Source organism: Neofelis nebulosa, chromosome 1 (assembly GCF_028018385.1).
Source record: "Neofelis nebulosa isolate mNeoNeb1 chromosome 1, mNeoNeb1.pri, whole genome shotgun sequence".
Classification (NCBI taxonomy): domain Eukaryota; kingdom Metazoa; phylum Chordata; class Mammalia; order Carnivora; family Felidae; genus Neofelis; species Neofelis nebulosa.
Window position 1 is genome coordinate 74,584,278 of NC_080782.1, and position 13,953 is coordinate 74,598,230.

General features: G+C 35.5%; 1 pseudogene; it reads right to left on the reverse strand.

The window, feature by feature from the left end:
- Positions 1–3,260: 3,260 nt before the first annotated feature.
- LOC131516729 (small ribosomal subunit protein uS2B-like) overlaps positions 3,261–13,953 on the reverse strand; it is a 30,330-nt pseudogene continuing 19,637 nt past the window's right edge.

Consider the following 13,953-nt stretch of genomic DNA (forward strand, 5'->3'; position numbering starts at 1 on the left):
TATGCTCTGACAGGGGTAAAAGAAGAGGAACCATTTTAAATACTCCAGAGTACCTGGTTCTTCTTAACAAGGCCTGCCCTCAGGAGAAACTATTTAACTAGAGCCTAAACTGCTATGGTTTAATCAAACCCATATTGGCCTTTGGGAAACAAAATATCCAACTCCAGCCACACTTAGCCTTTCACTTGGGAAAAGGGAAATGCCCAACTGCAGCTCACTTTAACCATTCTGTTAAATTCCTCCAATTCAAAGGGGGAGATGAGAGAACTGGGAGGCATGTGTGAAGTTCACAGTCCAAAGGTACAGGCTCACTAAAACACTGAGTCCTAACTATAGGCCTATGGAATTCTTCCCATTCCCCCAACCAATTTACCCCAGATCAGTAAAGGCTTATTTACAACACATGTTTTTACCTACGACATCTTATCTGGATATCCAGAAAAACTTACAAGAAATACCGAAAGGCAGCAAACACAATTAGAGGAGACGGGGCAAGCATAAGAAGCAGACATGATAAGGATGTTGGAATTACCTGACTGGCAGTTGAAAACAATCTGATGAACATGCTAAGGGCTCCAATGGATAAAGTAGATGGCATTTAAGAAAAGATGGGCCATATTTCCTTTGCTGTGCAGAAGCTTTTTATCTTGATGAGGTCCCAAAAGTTCATTTTTGCTTCTGTTTTCCTTGCCTCTGGAGACATGCTAAGTAAGAAGTTGCTGTGGCTGAGGTCAAAGAGGTTGCTGCCTGTTTTCTCCTGTAGGGTTTTGATGGTTTCCTGTCTCACATTTCACCCATTTTGAGTTTATTTTGGTATATGGTTCAAGAAAGTGGTCCAGGTTCATTCTTATGCATGTCACTGTCCAGTTCTCCCAGCACCACTTGCTGAAGAGACTCTCTCTTCTCCATTGGATACTCTTTCCTACTTAGTCAAAGATTAGTTGGCCACATATTTGTGGTCCATTTCTCGGTTCTCTATTCTGTTACCATGATCCAGGTGTCTGTTTTTGTCCCAGTACCATACTGTCTTGATGATTACAGCTTTGTAATACAGCTTGACGTCCAGAATTGTGATGCCTCCAGCACTGGTTCTCTTTTTCAGTGTTACTTTGGCTATTTGGGGTCTTTTCTGGTTCCATACAATTTTAGGATTGTTTGTTCTAGCTCTGTGAAGAATGCTGGTGTTATTTTTATAGGGATTGCATTGAATGTGTGGATTGCTTTGGGTAGTATAGACATTTTAACATTTGTGCTTCCAATACATGATCATAGAATGTTTTTCCAGTTCTTTCTGTCTTCTTCAATTTCTTTCATAAGCTTAGATCTCTTACCTCTTTGGTTAAGTCTATTCCCACACATTGTATGGTGTTTGATGCAATTTTGGATGGGATCGATTTCCTTGGTATCTCTGCTGCTTCATTAATGGTCTATAGAAATGCAACCAATTTCTGTATGTTTATTTTATATCCTGTGACTTTGATGAATTAATGTATCAGGTCTAGAATTTTTTTTGGTGGAATCTTTCAGATTTTCCACATAGAGTATTATATCATGCAAAGAGTAAAACAACAAAACTAAAAGAGTGGGAAAAGTTATTTGCAAATGATATATCGGATAAAGTGTTAGACTCCAAAATGTATAAAGAACTTATCAAACTCAACACTCAAAAAATAAAAAATCCAGTGAAGAAATAGGCAAAAGACATGAATAGACACTTTACCAAAGAAGACATCCACATGCATTAACGGGCACATGATTCATCACTCATTATTAGGGAAATACAAATTAAAGTCACAATGAGATATCACCTCACACTTGTCAAAATGGCTAAAATTAAGAATTCAGGAAACAACAGATGTTGGCAAGGATGTGGAGAAAGGGGAACACTTTTCACAGCTGGTGGGAATGCAAACTGGTTTAGCCACTCTGGAAAACAGTATGGAGGTTATTCAAAAAATTTAAAAATAAAATTATCCTATGATCCAGCAATTACACTACTTGGTATTTATCCAAAGGATGCAAAAATGCTAATTCAAAGGGGCACATGTCCCCCATTGTTTACAACAGTGCTATCAACAATAGCCAAAATATGGAAAGAGCCCAAATTCCTCTACTGATGAATAGATAAAGAAGATGTGGTGTATATATATTATATATATATACATATATATTATGTATATAATACTACATAGTAGTATAGTATATGTAGTATATAATACTACATATATTGCAACAATGTGGATGGAACTAGAATGTATTATGCTAAGCAAAATAAGTCAGAGAAAGATAAGTATCATATGATTTCACTCATATGTGGAATTTAAGAAACACAACAGATGAACATAGGGGAAGGGAAGAAAAAATAATATAAAAACAGAGAGGGAGGCAAACTATAAGAGACTCTTAAATACAGAGAACAAATTGAGTGAGTGTCGCTGGAGGGGATTTAGGTGGGGAGACAGGCTAAATGGGCGTTGGCATTAAGGAGGGCACTTGATGGGAGGAGCACTCAGTGTTATATGTAAGTGATGAATCACTGGGCTCTACTCCAGAAACCAATACTACACCATATGTGAACTAAATTGCAGTAAATTAGATAAAGTAAAAAAAAAAGTTGGCCAATGTAAGCAGAAATATGGAAATCTTTTGAAATAACCAGAAAGAAATGCCAGAGATTAAAAAACTGTAACAGAAATGAAGAATGCCTATGACAAAGTTATTAGTTGACTAGATTTGGCTGGGGAAATAATCTCTGAGCTAGGGGACATGTCAATCAATAGAAACCTCCACTATGGAAAAGAAAAAAGAACAAGACTGAAAAAAAAAAAGGCAGAACAGAACAGAATATCCAAGGACTGTGGGACAACTACAAAAGCTGTAACATACACATAATAAGAAAACTAAAAGGAAAAGAGAAGGGAACAGAAGAAATATTTTAAAAAATATTGACTGACAATTTATCCAAATTAATGTCAGAGACCAAATCATAGATCCAAGAAGCTCAGAGAATACCAAATGGAATATATGCAAACAAAACAAAACAAAACAAAAACCCCACTATGTTGGCATATCATTATCAAATACAGAAATAAAAAAATAAACAAAAATTCCTGAGGAAGCCAGAGAGCAGAAAACATCTTACCTGTAGAGAAGCAGAAATAAGAATTGCATCTGACCTTTTTTTCCCCAGAAACTGTTTATTTTCCATCTGCTTATTTGCCTCTGTAGAAGAGCACCTTAAGACCACTCAGTGGTTGTTCCTACCCAATCAGTGGCCTAAGTAGAGCGAGCTGCAGACGAGTCTTCAGTGGCAGGCTGAGTGCTCCAATATTCAGTAGGGAACTGCTGAAAGGCACAGAGGGCACCTGCACACCTTCAGACCAGTCTGCGACTTCAGGTTGAGTAGCGATTAGCTAAGGAGCTGGAGCAGTCCATTCACCCTGAAATTCCTCCTTGGTCACGGCCTTTTCAGCAGCAGTCTGCTCTTCCTTTTCAATCCCTTCAGGATCTCTGTAGAGAGATTAGGCATGACTTCCCCTGGGTGTTCACAGGAAATGGTGCCACATATGCGCAGAACTTCCCAGGCCAGCATCCACCACATTAGACCCACTGCGTGAGCAGCTGTGTTGTTGAAATGATGGCAATGTCCACACAGTGCAGAGGAGAGTCTGTATTACACAGAGCAATGGTAGGCAGGTTTATATAAGACATCAGGCTGGTGGTCAGCCCTGGGATCAGTAACCACCAGAAGCCTTGGCTCCCAGAAGGATACCTGGATCTGGTTAGTGAAGATGCCAGGAGTGAAGTGGTCAGCAATAGTGGTGGCTCCAGTAGCAGGAGCAAACTTGGGCACGGCTCGCTGACCAGTATTCCTGGATGATAAGACATTGACATCAGCTGAGTTTTCTTTTTTTTTTTTTTTTTCTTATAAGGATTTTATTTACAACCATTTTGTTCCTTCTTGTTCAAGATCATCCTGAAACAGTATTTTCTTTTTTTTTTAATATATGAAATTTATTGTCAGATTGGTTTCCATACAACACCCAGTGCTCATCCCAAAAGGTGCCCTCCTCAATACCCATCACCCACCCTCCCCACCCTCCCACCACCCATCAACCCTCAGTTTGTTCTCAGTTTTTAACAGTCTCTTATGCTTTGGCTCTCTCCCACTCTAACCTCTTTTTTTTTTTTCTTCCCCTCCCCCATGGGTTTCTGTTAAGTTTCTCAGGATCCACATAAGAGTGAAACCATATGGTATCTGTCTTTCTCTGTCAGCTGAGTTTTCAATGGCAACAATGGCACGAGCTACCAATGAAGCTTCTCCCAGCTTCTCTTCAGATTTCTGATAGAGATACCATCACTTTTCCTTCTGTAGATGTACTGTTTTATTTAGAGGTCAAGTGGGTTCCTGCTAGAAGAAATTTGAGGACATCCTCCTCCTTCATTTGCTGGACATCAAGGGCTTCAGACACTGTGAAAATTTCCCTTTAAGTTACGATGAAAATGCAAAACAACTGTATGGACCCCCCGACTGGAAAAGCAAGAACTGCATATGACTTCTTAAACCCTGTACAGGCCAGAAGAGAATGGGGTGAAAATATTTAAAGAGTAGACATAAAAAAACCAACAAGCTGGAATTCTGTACCCTGAATAATTATCCTTCAAAAATGAAGGAGAAATAGACTTTTTCAAACAAAAACTGAGGGAATCTCCTGCCAGTAGATAGTGTTGGGAGACATGTTAGAAATTTTTTAGAGAGAAGATAAATAATATAGGTCAGAAACTCAGATTAAGAGGAAGACTACTGAAGAAAGAATACCAAAGGTAAAATAAAAACTTTTTTTTTTAATTTTTAATTGCTCTAACAGATAAGGTTGTTCAAAACAATAATAGCAACAATGTATTCAATTATGTAATCTTTTGTATATATCTTATGTGTGTATATATATATATATATATATATATGCTTATGTATGGTTACTTGTAAGTGAGATAACTGAGCAAGTGGGAAGGTTAAATCAGGATTATTTGCTTGGTATAAGGTACTCACACTACCTATGAAGGTATTTTGTTTAGCTAAAGAAAAACAAACAAAAAGATCATGACCAGAGTTTGAAAACTTCATGAGTTGGTAATCCCCTTTGAGAGAGAGTTTAGAAGATGGAATGAAGTGGAGAATTTATACTCCACTAGTTAAAAATAACATTATAGGGGTGCCTGTGTGGCTCAGTTGGTTAAGCATATAGGGCACTGGCAAATATCTGAGATTAAAGTAAGAACACAGATATGGTTGGAGTAGGACCCTGAGATCTGGGATAAGAAGAATATCTGCATTGACATTTGGTACAATTTTCTGGCCTATAGTATTGAACACAGAAAAAATGGATGAATAAAAAAAATGTATCTGGAATTATAGAACCTTTAAGCCCATGGAGCTGAATCTAATATTCTTAAAGTGTATTGTAGAAAAATTAGATCAAATGCACGTCGATGTCATACCTGGAATCACACTACCATAATTATAAAATAGAGATTAGTGATCAATTTAGATTTTATTGATCCTGTGTTTTAAAATAGTCTTCCACTCAAGATGCTGAAAGTTAATCTTCATAGGGTTTATTGAAATTATTACTACAATGTCCTTGTAAGAGCCCTGCTCTGTGTAGAAATTCTAGAGTGATACATATTGAGAGACATTTGTTTTGACTATTAAAACTCTGGGGGCGCCTGGGTGGCGCAGTCGGTTAAGCGTCCGGCTTCAGCCAGGTCACGATCTCGCGGTCTGTGAGTTCGAGCCCCGCGTCAGGCTCTGGGCTGATGGCTCGAGCCTGGAGCCTGTTTCCAATTCTGTGTGTCTCCCTCTCTCTCTGCCCCTTCCCCGTTCATGCTCTGTCTCTCTCTGTCCCAAAAATAAAAAATAAAAAAACAAAAAACAAAAAACGTTGAAAACTCTGTGTGACACATGCAGGAGTACTCACATGCACGAGTACACTAAATGACCTGGGATTTGAATGGAGTACAGGGCATGGAGCAGTTATGCTCCCCAGAGCCAATCATCTCTCTTGACTCTGAACTTTGCCAGATGACCTCTACTTTGGAAATGACGCAAAGTGCTCACTGAGACTGTATGCCAAAATCACTGCCATTGGTCAATGAATGGCTGCTCTCTCCAGGATACATAATGTTAGTCATGTTGCTTCTATGGGATCATTCAGGAAGGCATTCATATTGTGGAGAAATTCAAACTTGTAAGTTCACTTAAATTAGTTCTATTATATCAGGCCTCATGTACTTAAAATTTAAGAAAAATGACTTTATAACCTACATTAAGAGAAAATTACATCGTGAGGAGAAAGTGGATTTTGTTTAGCTTTTTACAATTTAGAATTGCAGACTATCTTATCATAATTTGCAGTATATTTCCTCTCACTTCTTCACTTTCCTTATGTAGCTACAGCTTAAACAATGGATTTTATTTTGAGGAATAAAAGTAATAAAATTGGAAATATTGGTTCACCTGGGTAACCTTATAACTGCTATAGGCCAAAGTATTGTGGTTGTCAATTTTAAATAATACTATGATTTTTTAAAAATGTTTGTTTATTTTTGCAAGTGTGAGCTTGAGCGGGGGAGGGGCAGGGAGCAGGACGGATGAGGATCCAAAACAGACTCCAGGCTGATGTGGGGCTTAAGCTCACAAAATGTGAAACTCTTGAACCATGAACTCACTAGCCATGTGATTATGACCTGAGCCAAAGTCAGATGCTCAACTGACTGGGCCACCTAGGTGCCCCAACTGATGCTATGATTTAACCCCTTAGGATAGGCAGTGTTAGAAAGAGTATCAGTCATCTGGGTTTCCTTTCTACCTCCACCACTTAAAATATCTGTGACTTTAAATAACTGCTTTGTAATCTCTGATTAGCAAGTATTTTTCTTTAAAACATCTATAAGAATGTCTACTTCCCATAAATTCTGTCAGCGTTTATTAAGATAATTATGTAAAAATACTCCTTTGCTTATAGTGGTGCTAAATGAATATGGCATATATACACAAATATTTTCTGCCTCGCTTTTCATGTAATGGGGCAGAGATCTATATAACTGGACATTCTAAGTTTATTGATTCTTAAATGAAACTATATGTAACCATAAAGGACAATCTATAAATAATATACAATTTATATGTATGATTTATCAGTGTGTTTTATATATGTATATACATGTAATGCATATAATACATAATATATGTGTGTGTTGTATATATAGGCATGTGTGTACATTTTGCAAGATGAATCATTAGAAGAAGGATTGTTTTGTTCCATGAATGATTTGGGGATCATTGAATATCTATATACAAAAAAAAGTGTTTTATATACACTTCACAGCATATACAAAAATAAACTCAAAATGTTTTGTAATTCCAAACATTTTACAAAATGTTTTGTAAAATTTCTAGAAGAAAACATAGGAGAAGACCTTTGTAATCTATTAAATGACATCAATTTCTGCAACACCAAAAGCACAGTCCATAAAAAAAGAAGTTGACAAATTTGTTTTCATCAAAATTAAAATGTATGTTGTTCAAAAACAAAACAAAACAAAACAACAACAACAACAAAACCACCAAGGGAATGGAAAGACAAAACAGGGATTGGGAGAAAATATTTGTAAATTGTGTATATCCAAAATATCTCAAGTCTACTCAAAACTTAATAAGAAAACAACAAAAAATTAAAATTGGAAAAATTCTTTAACATTTTATCAAATAACATATATAGATAGGAAATAAGCATGTGAAAAGATGCTACAGATCCTCAGTCATTTGGAAAGTACAAATTAAAACAATGAGAGCATACTATATATCTATTAGAATGGATACATTTAAACCATATCAAGTGCTGGAAAAGATATGAAGCAAGTCTTTTACATTTCTGGAAGGAATTCACAGTGGTAGACCACTTAGAAAAAATGTCAACTGCCTTAAAAAAATGAACTGTACACCTACCATGAACTATTTAGTCAAGAAAACTGAATGCATATAGAAATATTCATATAAATACTTCAAAGAACAAATACAACCTAACACCCAAAAAACTAAACCAATTTAAAAATGGGCAGAAGACATGAACAGACATTTCTCCAAAGAAGACTTACAGATATCCAAAAGACACATGAAAAGATGCTCAACAAATGAAAACTACAATGATAGAGCACCTTGCACCTGTCAGTATGGCTAAAATCCACAACACAAGACATTAGACATCTTAGTGAAGATACAGTAAAAAAGAAACCTCTCTCTTGCATTGTTGGTGGGAATGCAAACTGGTGCAGCCAATGTGGAAAACAGTATGAAGAACATTCTTCAAATAGTTAAAAACAGAACCACCTTATGATCCAATAATTGCACTACTAGATATTTACCCAAAAAATACAAAAATTCAAAGGGATACACACACCCCTATGTTTATAGCAGCATTATTTACAATAGCCAAGATATGGAAGCAGCCCAAGTGTCTACTGACAAATGAATAAAGAAGACACACACACACGCACACACACACACACACACACACACACACACACACATATAATGGGGTATTATTCAGCCATAAAAAATGATTTCTTGTCATTTGCAACAACATGGATGGAGCTAGAGAGTATAATGCTAAGCAAAATAAGTTAACTAGAGAAAAACAAATACCATATGATCTCATTCATATGTAGAATTTTAGAAACAAAACAAACAAGCAAAGAGAGACAGAGAGAGAGAGAGAAAGAGAGAGAGAAACCCAAAAAACAGACTATTAGCTCTAGAACAAACTGATGGTTACCAGAAGAGGGGGTGGGTCAGAAGGTGAGTTAAATAGGTGATGGGGACTAAAGAGTACCATTATCATGTAGGAAAAAAATAATAAAATAAAAACAAGTAAATAAAGTATAAACTGACTATAAAAAAAGAAAATAAAATATTACCTAGAAATCAGGAAATAAACCTCAGTATATTCTGTTAGTTATTACTAGTTATATTGCAATGGATAATGCTTTGGTGTAACCAAATATTGCTTCATTAAGAGTGCATTTCTACTCTACAAACATTTGAATTCTCTTGTTTCTTACAAGCTTTATACCTCTCAAAACACCTCAACTATACAAATCTATGAGTGGTTGCTTTGGTACAACATCTTAATGTTGTGTTTAGCTATGAAGAGTTCAAATATAGATTTAAAATGAGTTATAAATATGACTTGGTTCATTTCATTGTTGTGTTAATAATTTGGGTGTTCTTAACAGTATATATGTATATTAAAGATTATAAAAGTCCAAATATTTCTTAAAAAAAATTTTTTTTTAACATTTATTTATTTTTTTGAGACAGAGAGAGACAAAGCATGAACGGGGGAGGGTCAGAGAGAGGGAGATACAGAATCTGAAACAGGCTCCAGGACCTGAGCTGTCAGCACAGAGCCCGACGCGGGGCTCGAACTCACGGACCGCGAGATCGTGACCTGAGCCGAAGTCGGCGGCTTAACCGACTGAGCCACCCAGGCGCCCCCAAATATCTCATAATATCATTGGAGAATGTAAATTTCTCCGTTACCTAACAAGATGGGTTATATAATACAACTTACTTTTGGGATAAATGCATGTTTTTAACCTCACCAGAAAAACACAAATCTGTATGTGGCTTTTATGAGTTACATGGAATGTACAGAAAACGTATCCCCCCCCTTTTTTATGCTTCCTTTATAAAGTGACATAATGACTTAATTTGAGGATTTGAAAGGTACCTCTACCCCTCTCTTTAAGAAAATGAGTGAGTGATGGAATTAGAAGCTAACTGGAAAGGCTGCGCAGAAGTCGGAACCTGGTCTTTGTATTTCTGAGGTATGCATTCCAAAGAGGTAGCTTATCCCTCAACTAAGAAAGTGAACAGTCTCGACCACTGCAGGTCAGAAGTTTAAAGTGAAAGAAAAATGTCTGGAACTGGATTCATGCATATAACAAAATCTGAACCCAAAAGAAAGCCAATTGCATAGTTTGACAGTGACCCTGGAGGAGGCAAATCCAATTAATTGGGAAAAGGATTAGTTTGAAGAGACCCCCTCAAGTGGAGCTTGCCAGAAAGGATCTATCTCAGTAGCACATTTGAAGAACAGCCATCAAGTCAGGTGGATTATCAGTGCCCCTGTGCTAATCCCCAGTCAGAACATGAGATAGTTCATCTGCATTTTTTAGAAGCTGACTTCCAATTAAAAGCTGATTTGTAAAAACAATGCCTTGTGTACTCTTAAGCCCAAAATACCCTGAGAAACCAATAGAAAAAAAAAAAAAAAAAAAAAAAAAAACCAAAAACAAAATACAAGGAATATTAGCTACAAGTTACTTTCACCAGCAGAAGGAGCTTATGTACCAATACTATGGGGATGGTCTAAAGCAAATTAATGCAGGCTCAGCTATAAAAAGAGCAGACGGAGCCCTCTGTTAAATAAAATTTAAATTCCAAAGATAACATTTCATAAGAAGGAGAAAGCAATGAAAGCATTCTTAAGCTAAAAATAAGATTTTTCATTTGAAGAAGAAAAAGAAATTCACAGTGGTTTAGTTTACCAAGAAATAGAATTATTAACCTTAGTCTTCTGCTTTTGAGATTGTCATTAATGCAATGAAGACATTACATTACCTTCCTTCGAAGGTACATAAATGGAAATCACATTTTGAATCCATCAAGAAGATATAAGGTTAATTGTTTGTACTTTGGGCTTCGCTTTTCACTTATAATATTTATTTAACAATTAAATGTACCAGACATTGTGTTAGATTTCATGAATTCACGAGTTAATAAGAGCTAGCCGTTCTCAATAAACTTATCTTAGAGGTTTAGGTGGGTCAAGGAAAGAACACTAACAAAATAATTAGCAGTAGGTACTGAAGAGATGTATCTGTAACTGTTAATATCATTTTAACTTTTTAGAATGAGAAGTTTTAAAATCATAGAATATGTGTTGCTTATGATATGGGTAATAAAATTTTATAATCCAATTTTTTTAAGTCATCTGTGTAATTTCCTTCTGATTCTTGATCCTATCAACTATATTCATCAAAAGCCTTTTGTGAAATACTAGGACCAGTCATGTCACTAGTCAAGGTCAGTGTAAGGAATATTAGATATATGACTGTATGACAAACCTTAATGCAAGCACTAGTGATTTTTAAAGGTATTAATTTCTCAAATAATTATTTAGTGTTATGAATTGAACAGCATTATTATTATAGAGATATAATAGTGAGAGAGTTGTTAAGTCCTTCCAATGGAAACTGATACTTTCCTGAAGAAGACACATAATAAATAAATGAATATACAAACAGGTAAACGGATACTATTATATGATACAGTAACAAATTATGTGAGGCAAAGTTAAGCTTTTGCTTAAAAGTCAAAATTAAAAGTAAGAAGTAAAGATTGATGGGAAGGAGGGGTATTGTGGATAGGTGGCAAAAAAACAAAAAACAAAAAACCAATCTGAGAAGTCTTCATTAAACAGAGAATTGGAGTGAGGAAGATACTGAGTGGAAGAATATCAAAAGCATCTAATTTGAACTGTCAGCCCAGAGCCTGACTCGGGGGCTTGAAATCATGAACCACAAGATAATAAATGACCTGAACTGAAGTTGGATGCCTGACGGACTGAGCCACCCAGGCGCCCTGATAATTTGACTTTAAATTCACAAAAACAATTATGGTTCACTACATTTAAACTTGACTCATTAGACTCTAGGAATTACCTAAGTGCTTGAGAGAGTTCATTTGGTTATTCAGACAATTTAAGGACTTAAAAAGAACATGAATTATTAAAATTATAAATGCCGGTATCATTTAAACATGTTAAGTGACAAAATTATAAGTCTTTTCAGTAGTAATAATTAAATTGTACTAGTTTATGAGATATCATATATGCTCAATCTGTTTTTTTTTTCATATATTAAGTCAACAAATTAAATTAGCAATTTAAAAAATCAAATTGCTCCAAATGAGGTGTTTTTTTTGGTTTACAAAGATCACCACAAGTATACCATAGAACTTTGAGAATACATATTACTTTCTCAAGAAATATTTATTAAATAATCAATGAATAATTGGCTTTTCAGTACTTTTAGGATCATTTCCTTTATTAACCACTTTTTAGAATCATCTATGATATTTGTTAAACAATAAAGACTTGCAGAGTCTCCCCCACTTATAACTACTGATTGAGTAGGTATTGGTGTAGTCTAGAAATCTGTTTTTCACTAATGTCTCTTTTGACTCTCAGCAATAGGCAAAGTTGTACTACACTGCCCTAAAGCACATTTCTAATTTGCTTCCTATCCAGTCTAGGCAGTTTTTTGACTAAGTCCCATGTCTGATGCCATCAACCTTTCTGATACAAACTTTCTCTGCGTGGATGTGTATCAGTGCAACTTATGGCTCCTCTTTACTAGCTGGGATGCCTACCTGCCTCCAGATCACATCTATCCCGGGCTAAGAATCCTGGATAATGTGTTCTGATCCATCAGCAAGCTGCTTACTAATCTCATTTCATAATAATTCTTTTCACTTTATGACAGCCTGTTCATGTCAGAAATAGGAATGAAAATAGCAAATTTGGATGGCAACTCACAGTAGAGCTTGACTACTTTTAGTAGTTCCTTTCAGAAAAGCAACTCAGTTATTATGAATGTTTATTTGAATATGTTAAGATTACACTAAGGTTCTTGAGTGACACTTTTCTTTCTTCCTTTCTTTTTTGACATTATCCTAAAAATGACTCAGTTTTTGCTATTTGTAATAAAATCAAATATGTTATTCAATTGCAAATGCAGAAAATAACCTTCCAGTTTGATCTGTTCCTAGGATGCACTATTCGAACATTAATAATTCCTTTTATAATTCATGGATCCTTAGCTTGCTAAGAAATGATACTCTTTCCTGTGTAAAATCACGGTAAACAAGCTCATTCAATAACTACCAACCATAGAGTTTACTCAGACAATGGAAGATTGGTTCTTAAAGTTATTGAAATCTATGCCATTTTCTACTGTCACTTTATATTCAAAATACTTCATCTGAATAAGAACTGTGATTATTGAGGACTGTCTCTTACATCCTATTGTCTGCCAGCAGAATTACTTGGGCTGAGTTGAATTTTTTCAGTCTACTGCATTTTTTCTAAAAAAAAATAATGCATAAACCTATCGTCTAAGTAAGGTACATGAGTTATCTAGTTCCCATTGGATAAAAAAGAAAAAAAACAAAAACAAAAACATTGCTACCCATGCAATCTTACAATGACAAAAACGTGGCAGCATACTATGTTACAAATCACCCTAAATTAAATTCACTCATATTTATCCTTATTTTCACTTTCTTTTTTTGTAAATTGAAAGCACAATTCAGTCTTTCTCATACTAAAAATAAGAATACCTTTTGTTAGTCATGTCATTTCTTAATTGCAGACAGAGAGATCAAGAAAGTGGTGTTTTGCAGGATCACTGTAGCTGCAAATTTGTAGCACAGTAATTGCCCAGCATGTGCTAACAAACTGTTCAGCTCATCCAGGCACACTCAGTCAAAGAGTGCAAGCAGGTAAAGAGAAGAAAGATAATCAATGGTAATCATTTCTGTATTTTTTCACTTCCCTTCAAATGCCATTGTCATCTCATTTATGTGAGAAAAACAAAAAGCAATTTAGAAAGTTACCAAAATTAAAAGGAGAAAAGTGCAATTTAGAGACAGGAAATATCCATGTGAATGAAAGAAGGCTGGGTTCCTTCAACATTGAATGAGTACACTTTTGCAACAAAAAAAGGATAATAGTATGTTGTTGTTCTAGTGATAATAGCCATCATGAGGAAAATCCAGAAGTATTGCATGATGAACTGAATTATGCTGTGCATATCAACAGGAGATAA